The sequence below is a fragment of the Hordeum vulgare genome, chromosome 2H (assembly GCF_904849725.1).
Source record: "Hordeum vulgare subsp. vulgare chromosome 2H, MorexV3_pseudomolecules_assembly, whole genome shotgun sequence".
Classification (NCBI taxonomy): domain Eukaryota; kingdom Viridiplantae; phylum Streptophyta; class Magnoliopsida; order Poales; family Poaceae; genus Hordeum; species Hordeum vulgare.
This window is the reverse complement of record NC_058519.1, coordinates 14,756,508-14,774,804: the sequence shown is the minus strand read 5'-3', so window position 1 is coordinate 14,774,804 and position 18,297 is coordinate 14,756,508.

The following is an 18,297-nucleotide window of genomic DNA, read 5'->3' as shown; positions in this document are numbered from 1 at the left end:
AAGTATATAGGTGCATTAAATTAAATAGCAGTTAATAGGGTGGTATAACAAGGAACCCATGCTTTCACATGGAAGCAACTGCACCTGCAACTAGCAACGCTAACAACAGGGTTAAGCAAGCAGTAACATAGCCAATCAGTGGTTTGCTAGGTCGAACAGGTTGAAGTTTTTCATGGCATTGTTGAGAGGCTGGTATTTAACATGTGGTCGGCAACGAGACATAATCGATAGAAGCGATAAAACTAGCATGGCAATGATAGTAATGGTATCTGGGGAAATGGTCATCTTGCCTGAGATTCCGCTTGGAAGAAGAATGCCTCCGTGAAGCAGACGAACCGACGTAGTCTAACGGGTCCTCACAATCCGGCACGATGCGGAACTCTATCGAGACGAAGCAAACCGGAAACAAGAATCAACACACGAATTCACCACACGATGCACAACACATATGATGCATGAGCTACTGGATACATGCAAGGCACGGCATGACAATTCACGCAATCAAACACTACACATTAAGTGAAGTTCAATATGCACGAGTTGCATATTGACGAAACTCCACGTTAATTATTTAGTTCACTCCCGGTTATCTACACGGCAATATTAATGTTGTCAAACATGCAAGAGGTGAAGCGGAAATTAATCTACCTATCTAGACATTTTAAGTGAGGTCAGAAATGACATATAGCACCTCCGAAACGACCTCACATGTTAATTTACAATTCTGTCCAGATCTGAATTAATACCTTTAATTGATTGTTAAACAGCGAAAAAATAGGTTCACGTGATTCTACGCGTCAAGGCAAGCATCCTACACGTAAAGAACATCTCCAGCGGAGCTACGGATCAAAAGTTACAAGCACCGCAAGATATGATGACATGAATGCCAAATGTGTGCAACGGCAGCTAAGAGCACTTCAACACATACAAACAGCAAGAGAAAATGAAACTACACAAGATTCTAAGCAAGTTTTATGTAGGACACGATCAATACGGAGCTACGGTTCCACATCTACAGGCAAAACAAGAAATGACTGCAAACTGCCCAAAACAGCCACATAGCAACTTCTACGCCTCACAACTTCGGCTACACAACTCCGATAAGCTCAAGCAAAGCATGGCACGGAAGAGGGCAAGAAGCACTACTACGAACAGCTGACAACAACTAGCGTGGCAACAAGGAGCACTAGGAAAAGAAGACACAAAATGGCATCTCACGCACTATTTCAGACTTAGTGAAAATATCACCTCCTGAAAGTGCGGTTTTCAGCCTGAAGCAATATTGACAGCAGCAAAACCTATAGCTACAGGACTCCAAACGGCATGAAACTTAACAGCATGCTAGAGAAACATAAGGGGAACAATTAACTCCATTGGACCAACCCCAAAAGAGCTACAGATCACAAGATACAAGCAAGGAAAGACAGCAACAAAATAAAACAGATTCCAGACTTAGAAATATTCCAGCTCCTCTAAAACAGCACTATTCAAGCAACTTGAGGGCAGTCAAACAACACCTAAACATGCATTTCTATTGCAACTAAAAATACCAGGGCCTAAACAAAACACCCAAGATCAACTCACTAGTTGACAACTAATTCAAACGAGGCACGGAATAAAATCTACGAATTAAACAAAAGGGCATCACGGCAAAATATCTCGCGAACTAACTTCCTCAAAAGCTAAAACTAATTGCACAGAAAAATCCATGGGATTTTTCTACCCCGGAAACATATATAATATGTGGGGTTTGCAACACAAAACAAAGCCACACATTAATGCGAGATAATACCTCTAAACGGGAAAATAAACTACCGGCAAAATCCTACACGGAAAAATACGAGTGACCGCTCTAAAATACGCAGAAATATGGTCCCTAAAACATGGACATTAAATCTAAGGCATACGGGCAATCCGGATACGCACGAAAATTAACTACGGAATGGATCCTAGTTAAACAGCACGTAAAACGAGGCATTAGGCACTCTAAACAGCGTTAAACAAATATGCATGATCTATATACGGATTCTACATGACATTCTACACCAAATCGATATAAAGATCACCTCGATCCGACTAACGGAACTAAAGATACGGGCGTTTAAAAATCTAACCTCTTATCTGGAATTTTTATTAATTCCAAAATCAAGCTATAATCACAAATGGGCCGAACGGGGTTTACACAGGTAAGGTGTGCAGGGGGCGAGGGTTAGCTACCTTGGACACTTGGGCCTGGCCGGTTCGATGCTCTCGGCCGCAGCGGGAGCTGGGCCACGTGGCATCGGTGCTGGCCGGCCCACGCGCCGGTTGGGGCAGGGAGCGGGGCGACGCTGGCCCTGTCGTCCTCCTGCCCGAGGCGCAGGCTGGCGGCGGCGGCGCGACGGCGCATGGCGGCGCGGCGGCTAGCGAGCAGGCGGGGCAGGCAGCCGGCAGGGTCCAAGGGCGGCGCTGGACAGACCCGACCGTCGAGGTCGCGTTCCTGGCGGCGGCGGCTCGAGGCGGCTCCTGGACGACGAGGTCGGCGCGCGCGGGATCTGGGGCTACGGCGGCCGGAGGGGGCTCTGCGCGGCGGCGGCTGTCGACGACGGTGCTGGCCGGCGCCTCCCGAGGCGCAGCGGCGGAAGGCGGCGCGAGGAGCGGGGAGAGGCGGCGCCGGTGAGGTGCGGGCGGCTGAGCTCGGCGACGGGAGCAGGGAGCCATGGGGGAGGCTCGGGGTTGCAGGGGCTCGGGCACTCGACGGCGGCGGTTCGGGCCCGGCGGGCCGCGCGCGGGCTCGGGCGGGCCGGCGGCGCTGGTGGGGAGAGGCTGCTGCGGCTAGGGTTAGGGTTTGGTAGGTGGGGCGCGGAAAACGAGGCACGGAAGAGGGGCTGTCCATAAATTAAGGAGGAGGGGGTATTTATAAGGAAAAAGGGGGCTCGGTTAACCGGAATCGCGCTCCGGATCCAACCGCGGGGTCGGATTCGGACGAATCCGGACACGGGGCGTGCTACATGGTCGTGTTGTGTGGACATCCGGAGACGAGAGGGAGAGCGGGCGGCACGACACGAGTTTTAACAACACCGATAGACGTCCGACGAATAACCGAAGACGGTGCCGCTACGGTCGACCGTTCAGGTACCAGTCGGTCTCCGATCGCGACGAAATTCGACAGGCGGCCTAGCTACATCTAATCGCGACCGCGTGCCAAGTTTCACCTCGATCAGAGAGAGTTTTACGCACACTTTTAAAAACAGGGTTCCGATGGTGCCGCGGGCGCGTGTGTGTGCGGTCGGACTCAGAACGGACGAAGACGAGAACCGGCAACTACTAACGAGTGCAAGTTGAAAATTGGCGGCAACGAAGATGCCGATGCAGTGCAGATGATGCGCATGATGCGATGATGATGCAACAAATAAAATAAGCCACATGACGAAAACGGAAATAGAGGGGAAGCTTCTAGAACGTCGGCATCGGGCTGTCACAACTCTCCTACACTACAAGAGGATCTCGTCCCGAGATCCAAGAATGAAAGGGGGAGAGGATGAGAAGCACAAGAGGTAAAAACTTAGTCGCTTCTTTGACAAACGAGTGAAACCAACGATCCGTGAAGGTTTCAAAGAGATGAGAATGATATTAGAAAGAAGGAAGAATTCACGAAAAATTTCGGCAGCACTTCGGTAGGAAAAAGGGACAAAAATTTCGAAAAGGTGGAAGAAATAGACAATATTCACAACAAACAAGTAAATAGAGCAAGGGAACACCACGATCTTGATAGAACAACGAGATAGACCCAAAAGAGGAACATCACAAAGCCTCCGGCACAATAGAATAGGAACTAACTCATACAGAAGAAGAGAATGACAATTACTAACTCCAATGAACTTGACAAGCATCCTTGCAAGAAGAATTGGACGAAGTTGTTGGGAAAAACAACAATGAAAAGAACAAGATAGTAGTGGGCTTATGAAAATCATTTCAACAATTATGAGGTGACAACCAACCACTACAAGAACCAGTGATAGATTGGGAACAACAAGATAAGAACAACTCTAACACGAAGAGGATACATTGAGAACTGGGATTAAAGACAAGCACCATGGTAGCACAATCCCTAGGAAAAGCTTTAGGTGCAATCCAAACCAAAATAGCTCAATGAAGAAATCATGGGTAGAAAATATCTCATGATCATAGAATTGGTGGGTTTAATTATCTCATTCTTAAAAGGAAAACTCTCTGAGGCTCCTACACTAACAAGAAGGCTATAATACCACCTCAAAGGATCAAGGAAGAACAAATGCACTTGAAAATGCAAGAGAACGGATACTTGAGGTTCTGCAACAAGAATCTTGAAGAATACTTTGAGAAAGAATTGATATGAAGATAACCACCAAGAAGGACCTCCGTATACCAACGAACGATGCAACGAAATGAAGGTAGACAAGAATAAGATTATTACCTTGCAAAGTCTTCGATGAAGCTTCACGAAGAGAAACTTGAGAAAACTTGGCATTCCAGAAAGAAAAGATAAGAACACTTGAGAAAAAAAGGAATTGATATCATGAGCCACTCCGGAAGAAAGATTCAGATTACAATGAACAAGGATAAGAATTATGTTATGGTTATCCTTCATCAAGTTAAATTGACGACAATCGACGGATTTAGCATAGCACTTATTCTTCTAGAAATGATTAAGGAGAGATATGAGCACAAACTAGAAGAAATCTTGAATGAGGCACCGGTGAGAATTGAAATGAATGAGCCAACCCTGAATGACTGGAGATACATGAGAAAGAAGAGATCATGAGCCACCTTAGAGAAAACTAGAACAAGGCACCGGATAAACGAGAGACACGAAGAGACAACAATTGAGAAGAATTGAGGATGAAAGCTGAAAGCTGAGAACGAAGAATCTTCTAAAATGATGGCCTTCGGAGAATCGAGAATGAAACAATTCAGAAATGCACCGCATAGCAAGAAGGGATATTCATGATTGGAACAATTAAGATGATGGCACCAGACTGAAATGAGAACTCTCCAAGAGAATGAACCAAGATTTGAGAAAAACACCCCTTCGAATTGCAAGCTGAGAACGATGACGAGGAACAACACCAAGAATAGCTGAGACGCTCCGGAATAAGAAGAATGCAAGGTTGAACCAAATATGAGAATTAATTCGAATAGGCCTTGGAGAAGGGGTATGACTGATGAAATTCATACTTACGTCATAGTTGAAAAGAATTAATGATCTCCGGAAAGAAATTAAAAGAGCCAGGAAAGATCCTGGGAAAGAACCTGTGGGTTATGGGCCCACTCAAAGAAATGACCGTTGAAACAATTGGTAGAACGAGAGATATTGCACCAGTATAAGAACACTAGATGAGGTTAAGCACCTCGAAAGAATTAAAAGAATTGAAAACACGAAACTTCCGAGATACCTTCAACACTCTGGATGAAAAGAGGGGAATGAATAACCAAGATAGCCTGAAAGAATCTCCAGCATGAAAAAGAATTACAAGGATAATTAGGATATGATGAACACGAATAGCCGAATTAAATTCACCGGTAAAGATGACAAGAATGAACAAAGATGAACACGAAGCTCCTGAGAATCTTCACAACGAATCACCGGATAAGAGAGAAAAGAACACATAGCGGAAGCACAATGAAAAGAAACTCTTGGATGGAAATTGAATCACTGAGAAAAGGGCGGGAGGGTGGGGAAAAACAAAGACAACTTGGGCTAGAAGAGATGGAACTCCGGAATAAAATGAGAGAATGACCTTGCAAAAATTGGAGAGGATTGAATCCACTTGGAGAGAAACACACCGGTTGAAAAAGAATTGATATGGCAACTCCGGTTGACAAAAATTGACAAGACAACTGATTGATCAAAAGGATTAGCACTCTCACATAAAAATATGAGAACACAGATTAGGAAAGATCTGAAATCACCACTTGACATCGAAGCAACACGAATTACCATATTCAACAAAACAAAGGGATGTGGCTTACGAAACAAGCCAGAACAAACTCATGAGAAAGATTTCCGTTCGATATTTTCGTGGACAGGATCGCACGGGCACGATTTACAGTAGCCACCAAGTGCAAGGCAGTGCACCTGACATACAAAGCGTCCCCGAGTCGTAGCAAGCTACAAGGACTCTTTAAGACACAACGTGTACCGCTGTAAGTCGACCGTGAACAAACGAATCCACTAGATGTCGAACCCCAACCTAACATCATTCACTTGTTGGAAGATTATCCTATAAGCAACTACTTGAATTCCCACCTATGAATTCCCGAAATATCTGGTCATGCAATCTGGTACACGGATACAAGGAGTAATATCACACATCTCCTATACTAAACCGTCACCTGTATCACATCCGTCAACACACGACCAGAATCTCGGACCTTCATCTACTACAGACCCTCGTGATCACAACGATACAAAGTATGGCAGTACTCCCGAACAATCTGCACCAGTACTGGGGACATCGGGGTTATCTCGCCACTACTAGTATTGAAGCAATTACGAACATCCTTCGTTCTGAGATACTAAGAAATCTGAATGATAACGATGTGCTCGAGAATCCCCTGGAGCTCAACTCCCCGGAAGAAGATCAAGTCAGACAGGAGGCACCAAGACAGAACTCCGTCACATCGGCATCATATAGATCCCAAGAATATCCGCGTGATCCTAAAATATTTTGAGTGGGAAGAGGAGTAGAATAAATTATTACGTCAAGATTCCTCACAAGAGCATAGAAGAGGAGAAAAAAAGAATCCTACTCTCTGATATATAACTAAGACTCAAATAATTTTTTCACTAGACTCGACTCGGTCAAGTTCGATCAATCAAGGGGGCTCCTAGGACGGTCCTTGCTCTGATACCAACTTGTCACGCCCAAGATGCGACCCTATCCTCAATTTGGCACGAGGGCCTCGTCAGGGATAGAAGCGCATCTCGTCGTGCCGCAAGAATGGATATCGTTACAAGTACATGTACTGAAAAGAAGAGATATATAGAATTGGCTTACACTCGCCACAAGCTACATCAGAGTCACATCAGTACATTACATAATCAACAAGAGTAAGAGCAGGGTCCGACTACGGACGAAAATAAACGACAAAAGAAGAACGACGTCCATCCTTGCTATCCCAGGCTGCCGGCATGGAACCCATCCTAGATCGATGAAGAAGAAGAAGCAACTCCAAATGAACAGTCAACGCGCTCGCGTCACGTAACCTTTACCTGTACCTGCAACTGGTGTTGTAGTAATCTGTGAGCCACAGGGGACTCAGCAATCTCATTTCCAAAGGTATCAAGACTAGCAAAGCTTAATGGGTAAGGGATGGTTAAGTGGTGAGGTTGCAGCAGCAGCTAAGCTTATATTTGGTGGCTAACTTACGAGTACCAGAAATAAGAGGGGAAAGATCTACGTATAACGGACGTTTCTGCTGATGATCAAATGAATGATCCTGAACACCTACCTACGTCAGACATAACCCCACCGTGTCCTCGATCGGAGAAAGAACTCACGAAAGAGACAGTCACGGTTACGCACACAGTTGGCATGTTTTTAATTAAGTTAACTTCAAGTTATCTAGAACCAGTGTTAAACAAAGCTTCCACGTTGCCACATAACCGCGGGCACGGCTTTCCGAAAGATTTAACCCTGCAGGGGTGCTCCAACTAGTCCATCACAAATTACCACAAGCCGCAAAGAAATCCTCAATCACGAAGCTCGCGATCTCGTCGGATTCCCTAATGGAAAACCTCAACTCTGAGATTACCCAAAGCATCACCGGAATCCCGATGCACAAGATATCTCGTCAAAGGTAAAACTAATCCAGCAAGGCCGCCCGACGTGTCGACGATCCCGATAGGAGTCGCGTACCTCGTTCTCAGGACACGGCGGATGAGCTAGACGTCGGGATCGCTAAACCTCTGGGTGACCAGAGGGGCGCCGGACATCGCTCAGGTGGGGCCAACACTCATGAGGAGCACTGGCCCGGGGGTTGATTAAATTATCCTCGGGGTCCGGAAAGTCCCTATGCAATTTTATTAGGTGTTTAGACAAATGTAGTACCAAAGTTGGGCCTTGCCAGACCAGCTTTAATCTAAAACGAATTATCAAGAGGGTCCCCATAACAACCCCGATCGTGTTAGGAGCGCTCAAATATGGAACATAACACCGGTAGCCGGTAACTAAAAGGGGGCAAAGGTGGAACAAAACACCAGACTAGAAAGGCCGAGCCTTCCACCTTTTACCAAGTATATAGGTGCATTAAATTAAATAGCAGTTAATAGGGTGGTATAACAAGGAACCCATGCTTTCACATGGAAGCAACTGCACCTGCAACTAGCAACGCTAACAACAGGGTTAAGCAAGCAGTAACATAGCCAATCAGTGGTTTGCTAGGTCGAACAGGTTGAAGTTTTTCATGGCATTGTTGAGAGGCTGGTATTTAACATGTGGTCGGCAACGAGACATAATCGATAGAAGCGATAAAACTAGCATGGCAATGATAGTAATGGTATCTGGGGAAATTGTCATCTTGCCTGAGATCCCGCTTGGAAGAAGAATGCCTCCGTGAAGCAGACGAACCGACGTAGTCTAACGGGTCCTCACAATCCGGCACGATGCGGAACTCTATCGAGACGAAGCAAACCAGAAACAAGAATCAACACACGAATTCACCACACGATGCACAACACATATGATGCATGAGCTACTGGATACATGCAAGGCACGACATGACAATTCACGCAATCAAACACTACACATTAAGTGAAGTTCAATATGCACGAGTTGCATATTGACGAAACTCCACGTTAATTATTTAGTTCACTCCCGGTTATCTACACGGCAATATTAATGTTGTCAAACATGCAAGAGGTGAAGCGGAAATTAATCTACCTATCTAGACATTTTAAGTGAGGTCGGAAATGACATATAGCACCTCCGAAACGACCTCACATGTTAATTTACAATTCTGTCCAGATCTGAATTAATACCTTTAATTGATTGTTAAACAGCGAAAAAATAGGTTCACGTGATTCTACGCGTCAAGGCAAGCATCCTACACGTAAAGAACATCTCCAACGGAGCTACGGATCAAAAGTTACAAGCACCGCAAGATATGATGACATGAATGCCAAATGTGTGCAACGGCAGCTACGAGCACTTCAACACATACAAACAGCAAGAGAAAAAGAAACTACACAAAATTCTAAGCAAGTTTTATGTAGGACACGATCAAGACGGAGCTACGGTTCCACATCTACAGGCAAAACAAGAAATGACTGCAAACTGCCCAAAACAGCCACATAGCAACTTCTACGCCTCACAACTTCGGCTACACAACTCCGATAAGCTCAAGCAAAGCATGGCACGGAAGAGGGCAAGAAGCACTACTACGAACAGCTGACAACAACTAGCGTGGCAACAAGGAGCACTAGGAAAAGAAGACACAAAATGGCATCTCACGCACTATTTCAGACTTAGTGAAAATATCACCTCCTGAAAGTGCGGTTTTCAGCCTGAAGCAATATTGACAGCAGCAAAACCTATAGCTACAGGACTCCAAACGGCATGAAACTTAACAGCATGCTAGAGAAACATAAGGGGAACAATTAACTCCATTGGACCAACCCCAAAAGAGCTACAGATCACAAGATACAAGCAAGGAAAGACAGCAACAAAATAAAACAGATTCCAGACTTAGAAATATTCCAGCTCCTCTAAAACAGCACTATTCAAGCAACTTGAGGGCAGTCAAACAACATCTAAACATGCATTTCTATTGCAACTAAAAATACCAGGGCCTAAACAAAACACCCAAGATCAACTCACTAGTTGACAACTAATTCAAACGAGGCACGGAATAAAATCTACGAATTAAACAAAAGGTCATCACGGCAAAATACTCGCGAACTAACTTCCTCAAAAGCTAAAACTAATTGCACAGAAAAATCCATGGGATTTTTCTACCCCGGAAACATATATAATATATGGGGTTTGCAACACAAAACAAAGCCACACATTAATGCGAGATAATACCTCTAAACGGGAAAATAAACTACCGGCAAAATCCTACACGGAAAAATACGAGTGACCGCTCTAAAATACGCAGAAATATGGTCCCTAAAACATGGACATTAAATCTAAGGCATACGGGCAATCCGGATACGCACGAAAATTAACTACGGAATGGATCCTAGTTAAACAGCACGTAAAACGAGGCATTAGGCACTCTAAACAGCGTTAAACAAATATGCATGATCTATATACGGATTCTACGTGACATTCTACACCAAATCGATATAAAGATCACCTCGATCCAACTAACGGAACTAAAGATACGGGCGTTTAAAAATCCAACACTTGGGCCTGGCCGGTTGGATGCTCTCGGCCGCAGCGGGAGCTGGGCCACGTGGCGTCGGTGCTGGCCGGCCCACGCGCCGGTTGGGGCAGGGAGCGGGGCGACGCTGGCCCTGTCGTCCTCCTGCCCGAGGCGCAGGCTGGCGGCGGCGGCGCGACGACGCATGACGGCGCGACGGCTAGCGAGCAGGCGGGGCAGGCAGCCGGCAGGGTCCGAGGGTGGCGCTGGACAGACCCGACCGTCGAGGTCGCGTTCCTGGCGGTGGCGGCTCGAGGCGGCTCCTGGACGACGAGGTCGGCGCGCGCGGGATCTGGGGCTACGGCGGCCGGAGGGGGCTCTGCGCGGCAGCGGCTGTCGACGACGGTGCTGGCCGGCGCGTCCCGAGGCGCAGCGGCGGAAGGCGGCGCGAGGCGCTGGGAGAGGCGGCGCCGGTGAGGTGCGGGCGGCTGAGCTCGGCGACGGGAGCAGGGAGCCATGAGGGAGGCTCGGGGTTGCAGGGGCTCGGGCACTCGGCGGCGGCGGTTCGGGCCCGGCGGGCCGCGCGCGGGCTCGGGCGGGCCGGCGGCGCTGGTGGGGAGAGGCTGCTGCGGCTAGGGTTAGGGTTTGGTAGGTGGGGCGCGGAAAACGAGGCAGGGAAGAGGGGCTGTCCATAAATTAAGGAGGAGGGGGTATTTATAAGGAAAAAGGGGGCTCGGTTAACCGGAATCGCGCTCCGGATCCAACCGCGGGGTCGGATTCGGACGAATCCGGACACGGGGCATGCTACGTGGTCGTGTTGTGTGGACATCCGGAGACGAGAGGGAGAGCGGGCGGCACGACACGAGTTTTAACAACACCGATAGACGTCCGACGAATAACCGAAGTGTTGGAATTATGCCCTAGAGGCAATAATAAATGTATAGTTATTATTATAATTCCTGTATCAAGATAATAGTTTATTATCCATGCTATAATTGTATTGAATGAAGACTCATTTACATGTGTGGATACATAGACAAACACCGTCCCTAGCATGCCTCTAGTTGGCTAGCCAGTTGATCGATGATAGTCAGTGTCTTCTGATTATGAACAAGGTGTTGTTGCTTGATAACTGGATCACGTCATTAGGAGAATCACGTGATGGACTAGACCCAAACTGATAGACGTAGCATGTTGATTGTGTCATTTTGTTGCTACTGTTTTCTGCGTGTCAAGTATTTATTCCTATGACCATGAGATCATATAACTCACTGACACCGGAGGAATGCTTTGTGTGACACCGGAGGAATGCTTTGTGTGTATCAAATGTCGCAACGTAACTGGGTGACTATAAAGATGCTCTACAGGTATCTCCGAAGGTGTTAGTTGAGTTAGTATGGATCAAGACTGGGATTTGTCACTCCGTGTGACGGAGAGGTATCTCGGGGCCCACTCGGTAATACAACATCACACACAAGCCTTGCAAGCAATGTAACTTAGTGTAAGTTGCGGGATCTTGTATTACGGAACGAGTAAAGAGACTTGCCGGTAAACGAGATTGAAATAGGTATGCGGATACTGACGATCGAATCTCGGGCAAGTAACATACCGAAGGACAAAGGGAATGACATACGGGATTATACGAATCCTTGGCACTGAGGTTCAAACGATAAGATCTTCGTAGAATATGTAGGATCCAATATGGGCATCCAGGTCCTGCTATTGGATATTGACCGAGGAGTCTCTCGGGTCATGTCTACATAGTTCTCGAACCCGCACGGTCTGCACACTTAAGGTTCGACGTTGTTTTATGCGTATTTGAGTTATATGGTTGGTTACCGAATGTTGTTCGGAGTCCCGGATGAGATCACGGACGTTGCGAGGGTTTCCGGAATAGTCCGAAAACGAAGATTGATATATAGGATGACCTCATTTGATTACCGGAAGGTTTTCGGAGTTACCGGGAATGTACCGGGAATGACGAATGGGTTCCGGGAGTTCACCGGAAGGGGGCAACCCACTCCGGGGAAGCCCATAGGCATTTGGGGGGGTCACACCAGCCCTTAGTGGGCTGGTGGGACAGCCCACCAATCTCCTATGCGCCAAGAGAGAAAAAATCAAAGGAAAGAAAAAAAAGGGGAAGTGGGAAGGGGGAAGGACTCCCTCCCACCAAACCAAGTAGGACTCGGTTTGGGGGGGGGGAGTCCTCCCCCCTGGCTCGGCTGACCCCTTGGGGATCCCTTGGACCCCAAGGCAAGGTCCCCCTCCCTCCTCCTATATATATGGGTCTTTTAGGGCAGATTTGAGACGACTTTCTCACGGCTGCCCGACCACATACCTCCATAGTTTTTCCTCTAGATCGTGTTTCTGCGGAGCTCGGGCGGAGCCCTGCTGAGACAAGATCATCACCAACCTCCGGAGCGCCGTCACGCTGCCGGAATACTCTTCTACCTCTCCGTCTCTCTTGCTGGATCAAGAAGGCTGAGATCATCGTCGAGCTGTACGTGTGCTGAACGCGGAGGTGCCGTCCGTTCGGTACTAGATCGTGGGACTGATCGCGGGATTGTTCGCGGGGCGGATCGAGGGACGTGAGGACGTTCCACTACATCAACCGCGTTCTCTAAACGCTTCTGCTGTGCGATCTACAAGGGTACGTAGATCACTCATCCCCGCTCGTAGATGGACATCACCATGATAGGTCTTCGTGCGCGTAGGAAAATTTTTGTTTCCCATGCGACGTTCCCCAACAGTGGTATCAGAGCTAGGTTCATGCGTAGATGTCTTCTCGAGTAGAACACAAAAGGTTTTGTGGGCGGTGATGTGCGTTTTGCTGCCCTGCTTAGTCTTTTCTTGATTCCGCGGTATTGTTGGATTGAAGCGGCTTGGACCGACATTACTCGTACGCTTACGAGAGACTGGTTTCATCGTTACGAGTAACCCTCTTTGCTCAAAGATGACTGGCAAGTGACGGTTTCTCCAACTTTAGTTGAATCGGATTTGACCGAGGAGGTCCTTGGATGAGGTTAAATAGCAACTCATATATCTCCGTTGTGGTGTTTGCGTAAGTAAGATGCGATCCTACTAGATACCCTTGGTCACCACGTAAAACATGCAACAACAAAATTAGAGGACGTCTAACTTGTTTTTGTAGGGTATGATTGTGATGTGATATGGCCAATGATGTGATGTGATATATTGGATGTATGAGATGATCATGTTGTAATAGAAATATCGACTTGCACGTCGATGGTACGGCAACCGGCAGGAGCCATAGGGTTGTCTTTATACTAACATATGTGCTTGCAGATGCGTTTACTATTTTGCTAGGATGTAGCTTTAGTAGTAATAGCATAAGTAGCACGACAACCCCGATGGCAACACATTGATGGATGATCATGGTGTGGCGCCGGTGACAAGAAGATCGTGCCGGTGCTTTGGTGATGGAGATCAAGAAGCACGTGATGATGGCCATATCATGTCACTTATGAATTGCATGTGATGTTAATCCTTTTATGCACCTTATTTTGCTTAGAACGACGGTAGCATTATGAGGTGATCTCTCACTGAAATTTCAAGACGAAATTGTGTTCTCCCCGACTGTGCACCGTTGCTACAGTTCGTTGTTTCGAGACACCACGTGATGATCGGGTGTGATAGACTCAACGTTCACATACAACGGGTGCAAAACAGTTGCGCACGCGGAACACTCGGGTTAAGCTTGACGAGCCTAGCATGTGCAGACATGGCCTCGGAACACATGAGACCGAAAGGTCGATCATGAATCATATAGATGATATGATTAGCATAGGGATGCTTACCACTGAAACTACTCCCGACTCACGTGATGATCGGACTTGGGATAGTGTAGGTGGATCATGAACCACTCAAATGACTAGAGAGATGTACTTTTTGAGTGGGAGTTTAGCATGTAATTTGATTAAGTTGAACTCTAATTATCTTGAACATAGTGTAAGTCCACTTTGAATATATTTGTGTTGTAGATCATGGCTCACGCAAGTGTCATCCTCAATTTTAATACGTTCCTAGAGAAAGCTAAGTTGAAGGATGATGGAAGCAACTTTGTAGACTGGGCTCGTAATCTTAAGCTAATCTTACAAGCTAGAAAGAAGGATTATGTCCTTAATGCTGCGCTAGGAGATGAACCACCCGCTACGGCTGATCAGGATGTTAAGAACGCTTGGTTAGCGCGTAAGGAGGACTACTCAATAGTTCAATGTGCAGTCTTGTATGGCTTAGAACCGGGACTTCAACGTCGCTTTGAGCGTCATGGAGCATTTGAGATGTTCCAGGAGTTGAAGTTCATCTTTCAGAAGAACGCCCGGATCGAGAGGTATGAGACCTCTGATAAATTCTATGCTTGCAAGATGGAGGAAAACTCATCTGTCAGTGAACATGTGCTCAAAATGTCTGGGTACTCAAACCGTCTAGCTGAACTGGGGATTGAACTCCCGCAAGAAGCTATCACTGACACAATCCTTCAATCACTGCCGCCAAGCTATAAAGGCTTTGTGTTGAACTACAACATGCAAGGGATGAACAAGTCTCCCGGCGAGTTGTTTGCGATGCTGAAAGTCGCAGAGTCTGAACTCCGTAAAGAACATCAAGTGTTGATGGTAAGCAAGACCACTAGTTTCATGAGAAATGGCAAAGGCAAGAAGGGCAATTCGAAGAAGAGCGGCAAGCCTGTTGCCAATCCGCCGAAGAAACCCAAGGCTGGACCTAAGCCTGAAACAGAGTGCTTCTATTGCAAGGGTATGGGTCACTGGAAGCGCAATTGCCCCAAGTATCTGGCAGATAAGAAGGCGGGCAAAGAAAAATCAGGTATATTTGATATACATGTTATTGATGTGTACTTAACCAGCTCTCGTAGTAGTGCCTGGGTATTCGATACCGGTTCTGTTGCTCACATTTGCAACTCGAAGTAGGAACTGCAGAATAGACGAAGGCTGGCGAAAGACGAAGTGACGATGCGCGTAGGAAACGGTTCCAAGGTTGATGCAATCGCCGTCGGCACAGTGTCACTTCAACTACCATCGGGATTAGTGATGAACTTAAATCATTGTTATTTAGTGCCTGCGTTGAGCATGAACATTATATCTGGATCTTGTTTATTGCGAGACGGTTACTCTTTTAAGTCTGAGAATAATGGTTGTTCTATTTCTATGAGTAACATCTTTTATGGTCATGCACCGAATGTGAGAGGATTGTTCATATTGAATCTTGATAGAGATACGCATATACATAACATTGAGACCAAAAGAGTTAGAGTAAACAATGATAGCGCCATATTTTTGTGGCACTGCCGCTTGGGTCATATTGGTGTAAAGCGCATGAAGAAACTCCATGCTGATGGACTTTTGGAGTCACTTGACTTTGATTCACTTGACACGTGCGAACCATGCCTCATGGGCAAGATGACTAAGACTCCATTCTCCGGAACAATGGAGCGTGCAAGTGACTTGTTGGAAATCATACATACCGATGTGTGTGGTCCAATGAGCGTGGAGGCACGCGGCGGATATCGTTATTTTCTCACCTTCACTGACGATCTAAGTAGATATGGTTATGTCTACTTGATGAAGCACAAGTCTGAAACATTTGAAAAGTTCGAGCAATTTCAGAGTGAAGTGGAAAATCATCGTAACAAGAAGATCAAGTTCCTACGGTCTGATCGTGGGGGTGAATATCTGAGTTTCGAGTTTGGTGCTCACTTAAGACAATGTGGAATTATTTCGCAGTTAACACCGCCTGGAACACCACAGCGTAATGGTGTGTCCGAACGTCGTAATCGTACTTTATTGGAAATGGTGCGACCTATGATGTCTCTTACTGATTTGCCGTTATCATTTTGGGGTTATGCATTAGAAACAGCTGCATTCACTTTAAATAGGGCACCATCGAAATCCGTTGAGACGACACCATACGAACTGTGGTGTGGCAAAAGGCCAAAGTTGTCGTTTCTTAAAGTTTGGGGATGTGATGCTTATGTCAAAAAGCTTCAGCCTGAAAAGCTGGAACCCAAAGCGGAAAAGTGCGTCTTCATAGGTTACCCAAAAGAGACAGTTGGGTACACCTTCTATCTCAAATCCGAGGGCAAAGTGTTTGTTGCTAAGAACGAAACTTTTCTCGAGAAGGAGTTTCTCTCGAGAGAATTGAGTGGGAGGAAGATAGAACTTGACGAGGTTGTCGAACCTCTCATCCCTCTGGATGGTGGCGCAGGGCAAGGGGAAACCTCTGTCATTGCGACGCCGGTTGAGGAGGAAGTTAATGATGATGATCATGAAACTCCAGTTCAAGTTTCTGTTGAACCACGCAGGTCGACGAGATCACGCGCTGCTCCAGAGTGGTACGGTAATCCCGTCTTATCAATCATGTTGTTAGACAACAATGAACCTGCAAATTATGAAGAAGCAATGGTGGGCCCAGATTCCAACAAATGGCTAGAAGCCATGAAATCCGAGATGGGATCCATGTATGAGAACAAAGTGTGGACTTTGGAGATGCTGCCTGAAGGCCGCAAGGCTATTCAGAACAAATGGATCTTTAAGAAGAAGACGGACGCTGACGGTAATGTGACCGTTTATAAAGCTCGACTTGTGGCAAAGGGTTTTTCACAAGTTCCAGGAATTGACTACGATGAGACTTTCTCTCCCGTAGCAATGCTTAAGTCCGTCAGAATCATGTTAGCAGTAGCTGCATTTTTCGATTATGAAATCTGGCAGATGGATGTCAAAACGGCGTTCCTTAACGGTTTCCTTAAGGAAGAGTTGTATATGATGCAACCCGAAGGTTTTGTCGATCCCAAAAATGCTGACAAGGTGTGCAAGCTCCAGCGATCCATTTATGGACTGGTGCAAGCATCTCGGAGTTGGAACAAACGCTTTGATGAGGTGATCAAAGCATTTGGGTTTATACAAGTGGTTGGAGAATCTTGTATTTACAAGAAAGTGAGTAGGAGCTCTGTGGCGTTTCTAATATTATATGTGGATGACATATTACTGATTGGAAACAACATAGAGCTTTTGGAGAGCATAAAAGGTTACTTGAATAAAAGTTTCTCTATGAAGGACCTAGGAGAAGCTGCTTACATTCTAGGCATTAAGATCTATAGGGATAGATCAAAACGCCTGATAGGACTTTAACAAAGCACATACCTTGATAAAGTTTTGAAGAGGTTCAAAATGGAACAGTCCAAGAAAGGGTTCTTGCCAGTGTTACAAGGTACGAGATTGAGTAAGACTCAGTGCCCAGCAACTGATGAAGATAGAGAGCATATGCGCTCCGTCCCCTATGCTTCAGCCATAGGCTCTATCATGTATGCAATGCTGTGCACTAGACCGGATGTTAGCCTGGCCATAAGTATGGCAGGTAGGTTCCAGAGTAATCCAGGAGTGGATCACTGGACGGCGGTCAAGAATATCCTGAAGTACCTGAAAAGGACTAAGGAGATGTTTCTCGTGTATGGAGGTGACGAAGAGCTCGCCGTAAAAGGTTACGTCGATGCAAGCTTTGACACAGATCCGGACGACTCTAAATCGCAAACCGGATACGTATTTATTCTTAATGGGGGTGCAGTAAGCTGGTGCAGTTCCAAGCAAAGCGTCGTAGCAGATTCTACATGTGAAGCGGAGTACATGGCTGCCTCGGAGGCAGCTAAGGAGGGTGTCTGGATGAAGCAGTTCATGACGGATCTTGGAGTGGTGCCAAGTGCACTGGATCCAATAACCTTGTTCTGTGACAACACTGGTGCCATTGCCTTAGCAAAGGAACCAAGGTTTCACAAGAAGACCAGACACATCAAACGACGCTTCAACCTCATCCGCGACTACGTCGAGGAGGAGGACGTAAATATATGCAAAGTGCACACGGATCTGAATGTAGCAGACCCGCTGACTAAACCTCTTCCACGGCCAAAACATGATCGACACCAGAACTGTATGGGTGTTAGAT